General features: G+C 45.0%; 1 protein-coding gene across 2 annotated transcripts in view; it reads right to left on the reverse strand.

Moving 5' to 3' along the window:
• The window catches only part of ROBO3 (roundabout guidance receptor 3), a 468,117-nt gene that overhangs the window by 438,720 nt on the left and 15,524 nt on the right, over positions 1-13,873 (reverse strand). The window lies entirely within an intron of this gene.

Consider the following 13,873-nt stretch of genomic DNA (forward strand, 5'->3'; position numbering starts at 1 on the left):
TAGGAGTCACTGTAATTTAGTTCTGAAAAGAGAAAAATAAGTCAGGGGACAATGAAAGGTACTCCCGGTAACTTCTATGTGAAGCGCCACCTCCGTCCATCTCAACCACAAGCCTTTTGAATATTCATATATGTACAATTTAAAGGGAAATACAGCTAGTGGGGGAAGAACCATTCTCCTTTATGCATTACACCAGAACCCCAGACCTAAAGTATGTGGACTCCCCATAGCAGGCGGGGGTTAAAGTTAAACCATTGGCGGGTGTCTACTGCACCATCTGCATGCGCAATGCTGCAGTGATGTAATAACGTGACACAAGGCTACAGGGGCGGCCTCTGGGCTAGCTGAAGGATCAAAGTGAATTGATTAATGTCTAAAAGTTAGGAGTAAAATACTCTTGCATTTAATTACTTTTCACAGTTGGTAACTTGACATAGTGATTAAGTTTGTGTGCAACCTGCAGTCACCAGTTCGAATCCCGGCAGGGCTGGTTCAGCGCTTCATCCTTGCAAGCTCAGTAAATGAAGTGCCATTAATTTAAATAATAACACCACCTATGAGTACCTTGCTAAGAAGTGGGAGTACTTGGCCATGCGGAAGCTTTATGAAACTTGACAAATTAGCATACCAAAGTGAAGTAAGCACATTTCGCTAAATTGGCTGTGCATAACCACCCAAATTGCACAGAACAAGTGGCATTTGCCTTTCATAAAATCAACACATACACAAAACCAAGAGAGGATATTTTCTTCTAATAGTGTTTTTGAAAATGTTAAAAGGTGTGCATATTTTGACCTCCAAGAACCAATACAAATGTTTTCCCTGGAGCTTGGAGTATCGAAATGGGACATTTCACCTTTAGTTGTGTGTTAATTCTCATCAAGTTATATAGTGCAGTGGTGAAGTGTCCGGCCTACAAATCTGCGGACTTTCAAGGATGGCTTGAATTCATAAATTCAAAGAAGACAATCGATGTTTCTCATTTTAGCTTGAGGGGCCTGAGAGCACCCCCTGAAAAAAGTGGGTGCACTCCATCCAACCACGTGTACTATCGACTTGAGCCCTGCTTAGCTCTAACTCAATTTTCACCTCTGACCATCAAAAATACAAACCATATTGACCCCTAACCATAATTATGATCAACTAATCATCTGGTTTGGATGTTTACATTAGCAGGTAGACCTACATGCCAGAATGCAGATTTCACAGATCATGCTTGTAGTGTTTAGCATAATACAGACAGAGGGACTGATCACATACATTGCACCAGTGCCATTTACTTTGCTCATTCAGTCCATTTGTCAAGTTTGCAGTGGTTGGTCGGAGAAACTCTCGGTGCAGAATTGCCAGCCACCCGGGTAAAATTGATAATCGCTGTTGCATTGTATAGGCTCATAGAGTTTTTCATTTCCTATCGCAAGGAGACCTACAACCCAAAAGTGACTCCAGCCTCTCTACCTATTCTAAAATGGGAAGCCAATAATTAAGCCTTATAGACTGAGGGAGGGGTCGTAATCACAGGATAATGACCAACCTCCCAGATTATTACCTGAGGTGGAGCTGCTGGCTATACATTGGGTAAGAGTCAGTATTCCATGTTGGGCTGACCCCTTCTGTGGTTTATGAGGTTATTAGCACATGAAATTATGCAACTAAAAAGGAATTGATTTTAGACCACTGCCCTAGTAAAAATATTTGTAGATGTGTCTATAACAGAGATTAGCATGCCCGGGAAGTGCGGGAGCCAATCAGGTTTCTACTGATGCAAGCCCGGATCCGGAGCAACCCGAGTGTTGGCTGCACCCGCCCTCAAATCTGCATTGTTGGTTTCACCCCTCCCCTGTACACACCCCCAAATCATGCCCCTAAACACCCGTGCTTCGCTCGGGCCTGTAACTTGGGCCCCAGGCCGTTACCGGCCATTGTAGCTCACAGAACACGGGTTTATTGCTTAAACATAGCCCTCTTTCCGCGAATTATGATCTGCAAAGAGAAAGTCTATAATACAATCCATGCACTAATTGGCCTTATACCAATAGTATGTTCCCTTTCTTTAGCTTTATTGCTTGAGTGACGATAACACAGTCTTCCGAAGGGCGTTCATCTTCACAGCGCTTCGAGGACATACCAACGGCGGCAGGCGCTATACAAATACCACCTAACATATCATGATAACACACTCCATCTCTAACTTCCTGAAACATTGATTTTGAGACATAGGCCCTGTTTGCTATGGGGACCTGGCTGGATTCTGCTACTCAAATATAATAATATTCTCATAAATGATTTCCTTCACACGCATTCACTGTTTCTTCACACTAATTAGCTTCAGATACCAGAACAGCCCAACAGCCACAGCTCGTTACATCATCCCCGCTCTGTAATTGGAGCCAGGCTGAACTAGATGGGAGCCGGAAATAGACGCCAAGTAGCAGGTCTTGTTCGGTGTCTTGCTGCTCCCTTATAATATTGACATCCCCCCGCCCCCTTTAATTTGTATGAACATGATTTTATGGGACAATGCTCCAATTAAACTTCTTTACCTACTGAACGTTAGGGAAACATGAAAAAAAAGGAGAATTATTTGACTGTTCCCAATTCATATCAGCAAATAGCGATGCAATTCATTTGATGAGATGGGCTGAGCAGCCCTCATTGGTATTCATTGGAAATAGCCATTGTCTGTGAACAGAAATGGGAAATATGGTCTGTGGTGGTAACTGCAAGCCAGGCTACAATGAAGAGTCCTGAAGATGGTCCCCATCCTCTGATATGGAATGTTATCAAAGAGGCCAGCGCGGAGAGTATATGAACATATATTATTCGTGCAGGTATGCGAACCAAGGTGCAATTAATTCAGAACAATGCTTAATCCCCTCCTTTGGAAAAGCTCCCAGCTGGAATATGATATGCCGACAAGTGAAAGCGCTTCTGCAGCTCTGCAGAGCCAGCATGCATGGACTTCTAATTATCCAGGAAAGGGTTGATATCCGTAAGCCACTGAGCTGCTGGGCTCCTTCAGCACGCTGCAGCCATAACCTAGCTGGGGGGCTGTGGGTGGGGGAAGACCCTCGCCTGCACTGAATGCAGCAACACCAGTTTGCACTAGGTCTACTCAGAATGGAATCTAAGTGGCAGCTATGTATTGTGCACAGTGTTTCAAATCTTTCTGCCAAGTTGAGAGGTAGCTTTGAGAATGACAAAAGCTGATGCCGTGGAAAAGGATTGACTGCACTCAGCCGAGGAAAAGTCAAATGCTGCAGAGCAAGGGTCTGAAACCTTTGGATCGCCAAACGTGTTGTACTGCAACTCCCATTATCCCTACCAAGCACAGTCAATGGTGTAGGTTCCTGGGACAATTAGTCCGGAACATATGGCACACCAAAGGTTACAGAGCACTCTTCTATAGAGCAGGACACCCTTCAACACTGCTAGCAATACATCAGCATAGGAACACAAAGCATGGTAGCTGCTAAAGAGCTCCATCAGAGCACACAAGCCTCAACAGGATGGATACCTTTGAACACAGAATCAATGTGATTTGCTTCTCCCCATCCTGATAAACACACAGGGCCTTAATAACATAGAAGTTACTATGAGTAGTCGTAAATTATTCCTGGCTTACGCCTTGTAAGTAACTCTGACTTACTTCTGAATTCTGATTTACTAACAGTAAGTCAGGAGCAAGTCAGAGTCACTCATAATAAACTATGTGTGAACTGAGCAGCACTCTCCAGGTTTAAGTCAGGAGTAAATGATAGTTATAGATGGTAGGTTCTACTTCAATCACATTTCCCTCTCACGGTTTAAGTCAAGAGTAGCTCAGAGTTGTTCATAACAACTTAGTTGTGAATTCACCAGCCCTCTCCAGTTTTAATCCAGGAGTAAGCCAGAGTAACTACTTTGAGAATTGGCTCCAGAGAGCCCTATTCACAATGTTAGCCTTGCTCCTGGAAAAGGCAGTACCTCATGAATGTGGAAGTTAGGATCAATTTGCAAATGAATGTACTGATGTTTAATAAAGGAATGCGTATTTAAAAAGGGGGACTGCTACCGTTGTTGGTACATAATTGGTTATCGATTTTAACGTAATTGTATCAACATATTATCACAAAATATGTATTTCATTTGTTTTGCTACCTACACTATGTCAAAGAAACCACTCAAATATAGTAAAGGTGCCAAAAGTGTTAATGTTATTCAGTGAAAAGCCCATCCTCCTGCCCCCACATCCCGCTCCTCCAAGGAGGAGAGGGTTCCCCCAGTACATGTTTTTCCATTTCCAGCCCTACCTGTATTGAAAGAAACCAGCCGCAGCAATACAGTGAACTGGGCTGGCCGGTCTCAGCTGGACCCTGTGTCTCTCGCCCCGTCGTATTTCATCGCATCTTGCAGCTCGCGCCTCTGTTTACCAGGGCACCCTGACCCTCGCCAGCGAGCAATATAAAACCCCTTTGCAAACAGGTCCCGCCACTTCAGGAAGAGGCGACTGTAAAATGAGGTTTCGCAGTTACTTCTCACGTGTCCCGTGTGTCTGTGTTTGTCTCCCGTGCGCCTTGTTTGGTCCCCTGAGCCAACACAAACATTAATGAACTGTCTTCAACTCTCAAGTGTTTGCTCAATAGTCGCTGCATTCGGCTAAATGACACAACCACTGCGAGCCGCCTTCTTAATCCAACATATCCACAACCGCAGGTTGTAAAACTCGGCCTTCAGGAAACTGGCAGTGTGTGCACTACACCCGCTGCAAATCGACGGCATACTTAAGCAAACCACCCACACAAGCACTGCAACCAATGCAAACCATACTCCTTACCCTCCAGGAAACCACAAAAAAACAACTGCTGCAAAACATCCTCATCCTGCAGGAAACGAGCAGGACAAGCAACCAAACCTTTGCAAAGTAACATCATCATTCTGGAAACCACCAGTATAAGCATGAAAACCACATCCTCCTTCAGGAAATCAACAGTATAAGCATCAAAACCACATCCTCCTTCAGGAAATCAACAGTATAAGCATCAAAACCACATCCTCCTTCGGGAAATCAACAGTATAAGCATCAAAACAACTGCAAAGTAACATCATCATTCTGCAGGTCACCAGTATAAGCATCAAAACCTCTGAAAAGTAACATCCTCCTTCAGGAAATCAACAGTATAAGCATCAAAAGTAACATCATCAATCTGGAAACCAAAAGTATAACCATCAAAACCTCTGCAAAGCAACATCGTAATTCTGCAAACCACCTGTATAAGCATCAACACCTCTGCAAAGTAAGATCCTCCTTCAGTAAATCAACAGTATAAGCATCAGAACCACTGCAAAGTAACATCATCTTTCTGCAACCACCAGTATAAGCATCAACACCTCTGCAAAGTAACATCCTCCTTTGGGAAATCACCAGTATAATCATCAAAACCACTGCAAAGTAACCTCATCATCGAGGAAACCACGTGCACAAGCACTTCAAACACTGAAAAACAACCTCATCTAGCAAAAAAACACCTGAACAAGCACTTCAACCACTGAAAAAAACATAGTAATTCAAGAAACCACAAGCACTTCAATGCTGCAAAGCAACATCATCCTTCAAGAAACCAAGAGTGCAAGCACTTTAACAGCTGATAAGCAACATCATCTTTCAAGAAAGCAACAGTAGAAGCAGTTCAAATGCTCCACAGCAGCCTCATCATCCTAAAACTATCCATGTGTTCAATATTCTTGCTGCCAAGGACCACCATCCTTTGTTAAACCTCCAGCAGTCCTCCTGCTGCAAAGGAGAATAACTTTTCATGAATCTATGAGCACTTAAGTCACTGCAAAAGCTCCCCATTCTTCCTGAAACGACCATTGTCTGCACTTCAACTTCTGCACTTCAGCTTCTGCAAAGTAACCTCGGCCTTAAAAGGAAGTATCAGAACTTTTATTTTTATTTATTTGTATTTTTAAAGCTTAAAGGTTTAAAGAACCATTGCTCTCATCAAGTATTTGGTTTTCCATGACATGGAATCTACCAGTATATGCAAGTCAACGTTCGCAATGTGATGTCATCCTTCCTGGGCCTACAGTACACGCACTAAAGATGTAGGAAAGAAAAATCAGCATTAAAGAAACTGCCAGAACCAGCACTTCCACACAGAGTCTAAAATTGCTGGGATCTGGGAGCTATTTAGTTCCTCATTACAGACAACCCCAACACCTAAAAGGAAGAACCTTTGGCTACCCAAGCCAACTGGTGCCAAACAAAAGTATCTACATTACATTAACTCTGTGTGCCTGGGAATTTGCGTAACGTGTAATTAGGAAATATCTAGAAGATATTTCAACCATAATGGGTCAAACGTAATGGACAAAAAGTCAAAGTGTGCATGTCATATGGCAGTCAGATGTACAGCAGGCTTGGTATTACAGTTCACCAAAGGTAGCTCCTATTCACTGTTTAACACCTGATACAAGGAGCTGTTTTAGTGCCCGCTCATCCAGTCTTTTTTTTGTTTTTGTTTTTGTTTATTGAATATAGCTAAGAAAACTCAACTTTTTTCAAAACAATTTCATTTACACATTACACATTCTCTATATTGTTCCTGGCCAACTCACAAAGAAAACGCAACCTTCGGAAGACCACCAGTGCTTGTGATTTAGCCAACAAGCCGGCATTGGGCAATCCAACATCTGCAAAGGTACCAGCACCTTCAGAATATTTCAAGAAGGCCCGCCGCTGCCAAGGAACCTCAAGCTTTGGAAACCATCAGAACTTCTACTTCTGAAAAGGAACCACAGCCTTTAAGGGGATGCCAGGATCAGCACACAAGCCACCAAATGGGTCTGCCAACCATATGGAAACTACTACTATCAGGATTCCAAACACTGCAAAGGAACCGCCAGCATCGCAAGCTCAGACTGCAACAAATCCAACCTCTAGCAAGGAACCACAACCTTCAGAAAACAACTAGTACTGACAACCCTACCTCATCAAAGGGACCAATGACTTCAGAACAACTCTAGCACAACACCCACAGCAAATGAACCTACAGCTTTGCAAGCGTACACTGCAACAATTCCATACTTCAGAACACGACGTGTACTGGCAGCCCCACCTCATCAAAGGGACCGATCCCTCCAGAACAACTCTAGCACCACACCCACTGCAAATGAACATCCAGGCTTGTCAGATTCAGATATCACATCTAAAGGAATTCAATACTCTGCAAAGAAACTTCCTGCTTCAGAAACTATCAGAAAGCCAGCCTGTACAACAACAAAAAATCAACATTTCAAAAAAGTACAAGAATCCCAGCCTCTGCAAAGGAACCCCCAGCTTCAGAAACGAACAGAAAGCCAGCCTGAAAAAAAGAAACCTCGACCACAAATAAAGTACAAGATTCCCAACCTCTACAAAGGAACCCTAAGCTTCAGAAACTAACAGAACGCCCGTCTGTAAAAAAGAAAATTCGACCTCATAAAAGTACAAGAATCACAACCTCTGCAAAGGAATCCCAAGCTTCAGAAACAAACAAAAGGCCGGCCTGTGAGAAAGAAACCTCGACCTCAAAGTACAAGAATCCCAACATCTGCAAACAAACCCTCTGTTTCAGAAACTAAAAGAAAGCCAGCTTGTAAAAAAGAAACCTCGACCTGAAATAAAGTACAAGAATCGCAACCTCTGCAAAGAAACCACCTGTTTCAGAAACTAACAGAAAACCAGCCTGTAAAAAAGAAACCTCAACCGCAAATAAAGTACAAGATCCCAACCTCTACAAAGGAACCCCAGCTTCAGAAACTAACAGAAAGCCCATCTGTAAAAAAGAAAATTCGACCTCATAAAAGTACATAAGATTGTCCTCAACTGATGGGGCCTCATTACACGGTAGGAGGTAACCATGCCACATGGCTACCCCCTTACTGGGTACTGGGTCCGGGTTCCTCGAATGAGGAATTACCGGGCCATTCCAACCTTGGAGGACCCGGTAATTCCTCATTCAAGGAACCCAGACCCGGTACCTCCCCATTCCCATTCGAGCCCCTTCGAGAAGGTCCATTTGTTAGAAAGTGCCACGTCTTAGGGGTGTGGCTCAAAACATAACATTAAAAGAGCAATGGCGAGTCACAATACATTTTGCCCTGGAGTAATGTTGCATTCCCACCACCTCTCCTTTTAAACCATTTGAAAAAAATGTATTAACGTTGTACAAAGTTTTAAATACAAAACAAGAAGGGCAATAAAAAACAATAAATAACTGTAATTCTCTCCCTCAGCCCGACCCGCAATCCTCCTCGTCTTCTCCACAAATTGACAAATCAAATGTACCAATTTCAAATTAAACCAACTCCAAAAATCTCCTCCAAATGCCCTCAATCATATTACATTTCTTCTGGCTATTCTAGATATCTCTCTCTATTAACGCTGCAGTCTGGAAGTATCCGGGAGGATAGCTCAGGGGCAACGTGCGACTCAGATCAACACAGATTCGATCCCTGGGTCCGCACTTACAAACATCTGGGTTTAAATAACCAATTACAATTAAGGTTAACACAGAGAAATTTGAAGACATTTGAAGACAACCATTAAAGTTCTGCATCTTCTAATATGACAAGATTGTGTATCAGGACTTACGATATGACTTAAAGGACCTATTGGCTACGTAGCTGACCCCATCCACACATTTAAGTAATGGCTGCAGTGTGCTACTATGGCACCGACCATCACCTTGCTCCTGACATCACAAACCCAGATATGCACACATGGTGCGGCAGTCTCCTCCACCACCTTGCTCCTGCTATCACACCCCAGACATGCACACATGGTGTGGCAGTCTCCTCCACCACCTTACTCCTGCCACCACACCCCAGATATGCACACATGGTGCGGCAGTCTTCTCCACCACCTTGCTCCTGCTATCACACCCCAGACATGCACACATGGTGCGGGAGTCTCCTCCACCACCTTGCTCCTGCTATCACACCCCAGACATGCACACATGCTGCGGCAGGATCCTCTATGCTTCCTGACAGAAGCTCACTAATTCTCAAAAGACTCTAATGAGTGCGTAGGCGGGATTTTTCCAGTGATCTCTGAAAGCCCTGTTAGAATTGGCAGCAAATTTGCATATGCAGCATTTTAAGGTGATATAGAATTCAAGATTGTGGCGCCAAACCTTCATATCCGGGAAAAGACTTAGAATGATCTAGGGCAGGGGCAACCATCAAGTGTGCCATTGTTGATCTCCTTTGTCTTGGTTGGTAGCAAGGCAGAGATTTAAGAGTTGTACTTCTGACGTCTGCTAAGATGGATCACGCTTCAGTGGTTTCCATGACCTAAACTCTTCGGTGTTGGTGACCAGCTGCGAAATTGCTTCCAGGTCGCATCTGCTGGAAGGTTTTTACAGTCCTGAGGGATCTAAGGCATGCCAGACTGGCAGACTATCAAAATCCACTAATCATTTGCCTCTCTGCTGGACACTCACTCTAGAACCTTCTGACACCCATCGGCTTAACTTAATTTTGGTGTCCTGCACTTTTGATCTAAAGAAAGTTATGTAATCATATTACATTTTCATCTGTGACAATGTGCTTTGAGGAGTTACACTTCTTATAATTGCTTAATTGAATGGTCATCAACAACATATTTAAAAAGTGCTGATCATTGGATGTAATGTTTCGCGGTTTGTGACCTAGGTGTTGTGATCGTGGGCAGGTTCGCCTTTTTAGCATAGACGGCAGGAATGTGAAGGGTGCTTATGAGCTCGAGGGGCAGAGTTACTGGCTGCCATAGCACCATTTCTCTGGAGTTGCGTGGGCCTAAACGGTGACTGCTACATTGTTACAGGGGTCAAAGGGAGCGTTGGATTCAGAAGGACCTCACAACATCTCCTGGGTATCCAACATCTCCTGGGAGTTTGCTCTGGAGAATAAGGAGTTAGCACATGGAAATTGCACATCTAATGTCCACTACATTACCTGGTGTCCATTACATATGGCAAAATATGCTTTCAATGTTTACTGCCTGTGCCCCACTGTTTCTTCAGACACATTTCAAAATACACAGAATAAATTTCAATGAGGGAGGTCTGTTTCAATGGCTCTGGTTGTCCTGCAGAGTCAAAAGTAGCTCTTGGTAGATGTTGGTATCAAGCTAATCAGGCCCTTATAGGCTACAAGCCCAGTGCCTCTCAACTCCTGCCTTTGTCAAACGCTGCTGTCATGTGCTTATCGTCTTTACTGTCCCGAGAACCCACTGCCCGGCAGTCTACGCGAAAGTCCCGATACTTTAAATGGGACATCCTGGAATTTTTCCCGCCGCACCAGGAAAAACAAAAAGCGTACTCCCCTGCACACAACGACCTGAAACCTCTCTCACTCTCTCACAACACTGTACGACCCCCTACATATTGTTGTGTAAGCTCTGGGACAGAAGCAATCGGATCTCAGGCAGAGCCTGACATCCGACTTACTCTCCGACCCTTCTGAGTATAAGTGTCCCTATTCTGTACAGAATCCTCCATGTTTCGGCCCTGGAGCCTTACTAACTCCACCCCTGGCCTGGAAGGTGCATCACTTTTAGGTTGCAGCTGTGCATACCCTTGCATAGAACTGCAGATTAGAGCAATCCTTGCACATATGTGCAAGAAGTATTACTGCAAACTCCTACTGTGTGTGTGTGCACCTCTAGGCATCGCTAGTCGCTCGTCTTATGAGCCATTCATTTGTAAGTCTAGCAGGGTGCTTTCCACTCGCATTCAGAGGCACCAGTCCTATGGTTATGTTATGTTTGTGCAGCACCTGTCATCGCTATGCCTCAAAGCGCAGTGGGTTGTCTGGGAATTTGGTAAACTGTAGCCAGAACAGTACATGATGCACTGCACATTACACTGCAGGAAAATAACAATTCCTTTGGAGATGACTCCTACTGTAAGATTATCTTTAACAGTTGTTTTGTGAGCACCTGAAGACCATGCGAATGGCAGCACTGCACAGTATAAATCCTAGTACCATAACATACTATAACATAACGAAATGTGTCAGGTTGGTGGTACGGATCGACGTGATTTGACTGCATCGTAAAATTTCAAATTCAAACATGCCAAATTCAAAATGCGCTCCCTTGAAATCATGCATGATTTTAAGCGCATTCTCCTACCCTGCCCCCACCCGTCCCCTACTTGCCTTTTGGTGGGAAACCTTGTTTTGTGCCGCCAACTCCCCATCTCCCTGCACTGCCGGTTCCCTTCACTTACGTGGTTGGGAACCGGCACCGCAGGGTCCTTTTTTGTGTGCAACATTATGTACACAAAACGAGGGACACCCCTGAAACCCCCTGTTCCATTATAGTGGACATAGGTGCGGGGACACACCCGCAACCCCTGCTGCCCTTGTTCACTACAATGATACCATATGGTGGATTAGATGCAAATATTTTCCGTACAGCCAAAATTCGATCAAATCTACTTTTTTTTTTCTCAAGAATTTGGGGTAATACCAGTACTGATGTGTGTTTGGCTGTGTAGGTAAATTAGTAATTGCTTGTATGCATGCAAACCAAATGTGGGTCATGGAACTCTACAACTACAATTGGCACTACCTATCAGGAACCCGCTGATAGCAGGATAGCTCACAGCTGTCACTGGTATGACTTCGCAGCACCAGGGTTCGAAATTGAGAATCAATGAGCGGGAGATAAAACAAGCTCCTTGGTGTCGGGCCTTACGCAGAAGCAGGCGCTACCACTGGGGAACCACGTGTGAGTTCAGACTGCACTGCAAATCGAGCTCCCACATGAGATGCACACTTGAACCCTTTGCCCATGTTTAAATGTGTCCCAGGTGTTTCCTAATTCTTCTTTATTTACATTCTCAAACACTCCAAGTTAAAGTAACATAGGCATGTTGGTAAGGGACCGTGGACCTCACCTGGGGAACCATGCTGGGGAGCTTAGCTTGAAGCTGACCAGACTCTCCTAGAAGCAGGAGCTAGGTAGCTCCCAGCAATGCGAAACCCCGCAGCACTGTGCCACTGCCCGAGAGTGCTGCACAGGTCAGGGTCCGTGAAATGACTAGCCACATACCTGTATGCTACCTGTGGATTGTACAGCACTTTATGGAACAGCTAGTTCCATAATCACAAAAAACTATTCTAGAAACCGGTGACCAAAACTCCTGAAAAATCCTGATTAGGAGTATAGAGAACGAGTGGCAGCAAGCGGCAGAGATGTCTGGTGGAGCTGGGGGGCATGCACGGGTGGGGGCAAGAGGCTACCAGATACTACAGAACAGATGAAACGGGCGGAGTCTTTCAAGAGTAGTCCTCGTGTAAAGTTCTACATCATGGAGACATTTTTTGGAAGAGTAAAAATGGACCTGTCATGACACACACTCTTAAAGAGAAATGTCAGCCTCCTTTTCCCACTCGATCATTCTCAGTCAGGCAGTTTTGCCCCCTTACTCCCTCCCCTTCAACCATATCGGCAGTCTTCTTTTTTGTTTCCCTGCCTATATTGTCATCACTACTTCTCAGTTCTGTTTCTATAAGTTATGACCTACAGCACTTTCTGAGAAAACTGGCTCTCCAGTAGGCAATCCCAGCAGAGACGCTATGGATTGAATGAACATGGAACATGCACCATCTTTCCCCTTGGTATACAGTGTTTACATTGAACCGTTTATAGTGAATGCCCATATATTGACTATTTTATATTGGAAATCTTTATATAGTATTTAGGGTGGGGTAAAGGGTTAAATATTTTTGGGAAACGGTCGAGATGGGTTTTTAGGGGTGAGAAACTGGGATTTTGGGGGGATTCCTCCCCCTCACCCCCAAAAATGCATTCACTATAAAAGTTTTCAAGATAAAAGATTCGATATATGGCCATGTGTTAAAAATGTCTTCGATATAAAGACATGTGACCATCCCCTCACTTGGGCAGGAGTGATGCTCTCTGGCTGTGGAAGACTTCAGTCTTCAATGCTATCTGACCAGCCCCTATTACAAGCACTGCTTCCACGTAAAAGTGCATTAAGGTGGTCCAGTCTGCACTACAGTCCCTCGCTCAGCGGAGTAGCAAGCTACCGGGCCATGGGTGGGATGCGGGGCTGTCAGCGGGTAGCATTGTGATCCATCATCCTTTGTGGACGCCTCATCTGCTGGAGTCCTCAGAATAAAAGAGAAGCTGGGCCCCCAGCATCCTCCTGCGAGGGAACAGCTGAGGGAAAGGAAGCAAAGCCTGGCATACCATAAATTATCTCCAGCAACCTGTGATGGGGCAGATGTTCCAAGTGCTGCGGAGCCGCAGTGGAGTCAGCGACAACACGGAAGCAGCGTGCAGCATGCACCCCAACATCAGACGGGGGGGGGGGGTAGCAGACTGACACTATTATGCAAACCTGGAGACACAGACATCATGCCACATAGATAACAAGGAAGCGGCGTGCGGCAGGCACCCCAACATCAGACGGGGGGGGGGGGGGGGTAGCAGACTGACACCATTATGCAAACCTGGAGACACAGGCAACATGCCACATAGATAACAAGGAAGCGGCGGGCAGCATGCACCCCAACATCAGGCAGGGGGGGGGAGACTGACACCATCATGCAAACCTGGAGACACAGGCAGCATGCCACATAGATAACAAGGAAGCGGCGTGCAGCAGACACCCCAACATCAGACAGGGAGGGGACTGACACCATCATGCAAAACCTCCAGACACAGGCAACATGCCACATATATAACAAGGAGGCGGTGTGCAGCATGCACCCCAACATCAGACGGGGGGGGCAGACTGACACTATTATGCAAACCTGGAGACACAGGCAACATGCCACATAGATAACAAGGAAGCAGTGTTCAGCATGCACCCCAACATCAGATAGAGAGGGT

Source organism: Ambystoma mexicanum, chromosome 9 (assembly GCF_040938575.1).
Source record: "Ambystoma mexicanum isolate Mex_15411 chromosome 9, UKY_AmexF1_1, whole genome shotgun sequence".
In the NCBI taxonomy this organism is placed as follows: Eukaryota; Metazoa; Chordata; class Amphibia; order Caudata; family Ambystomatidae; genus Ambystoma; species Ambystoma mexicanum.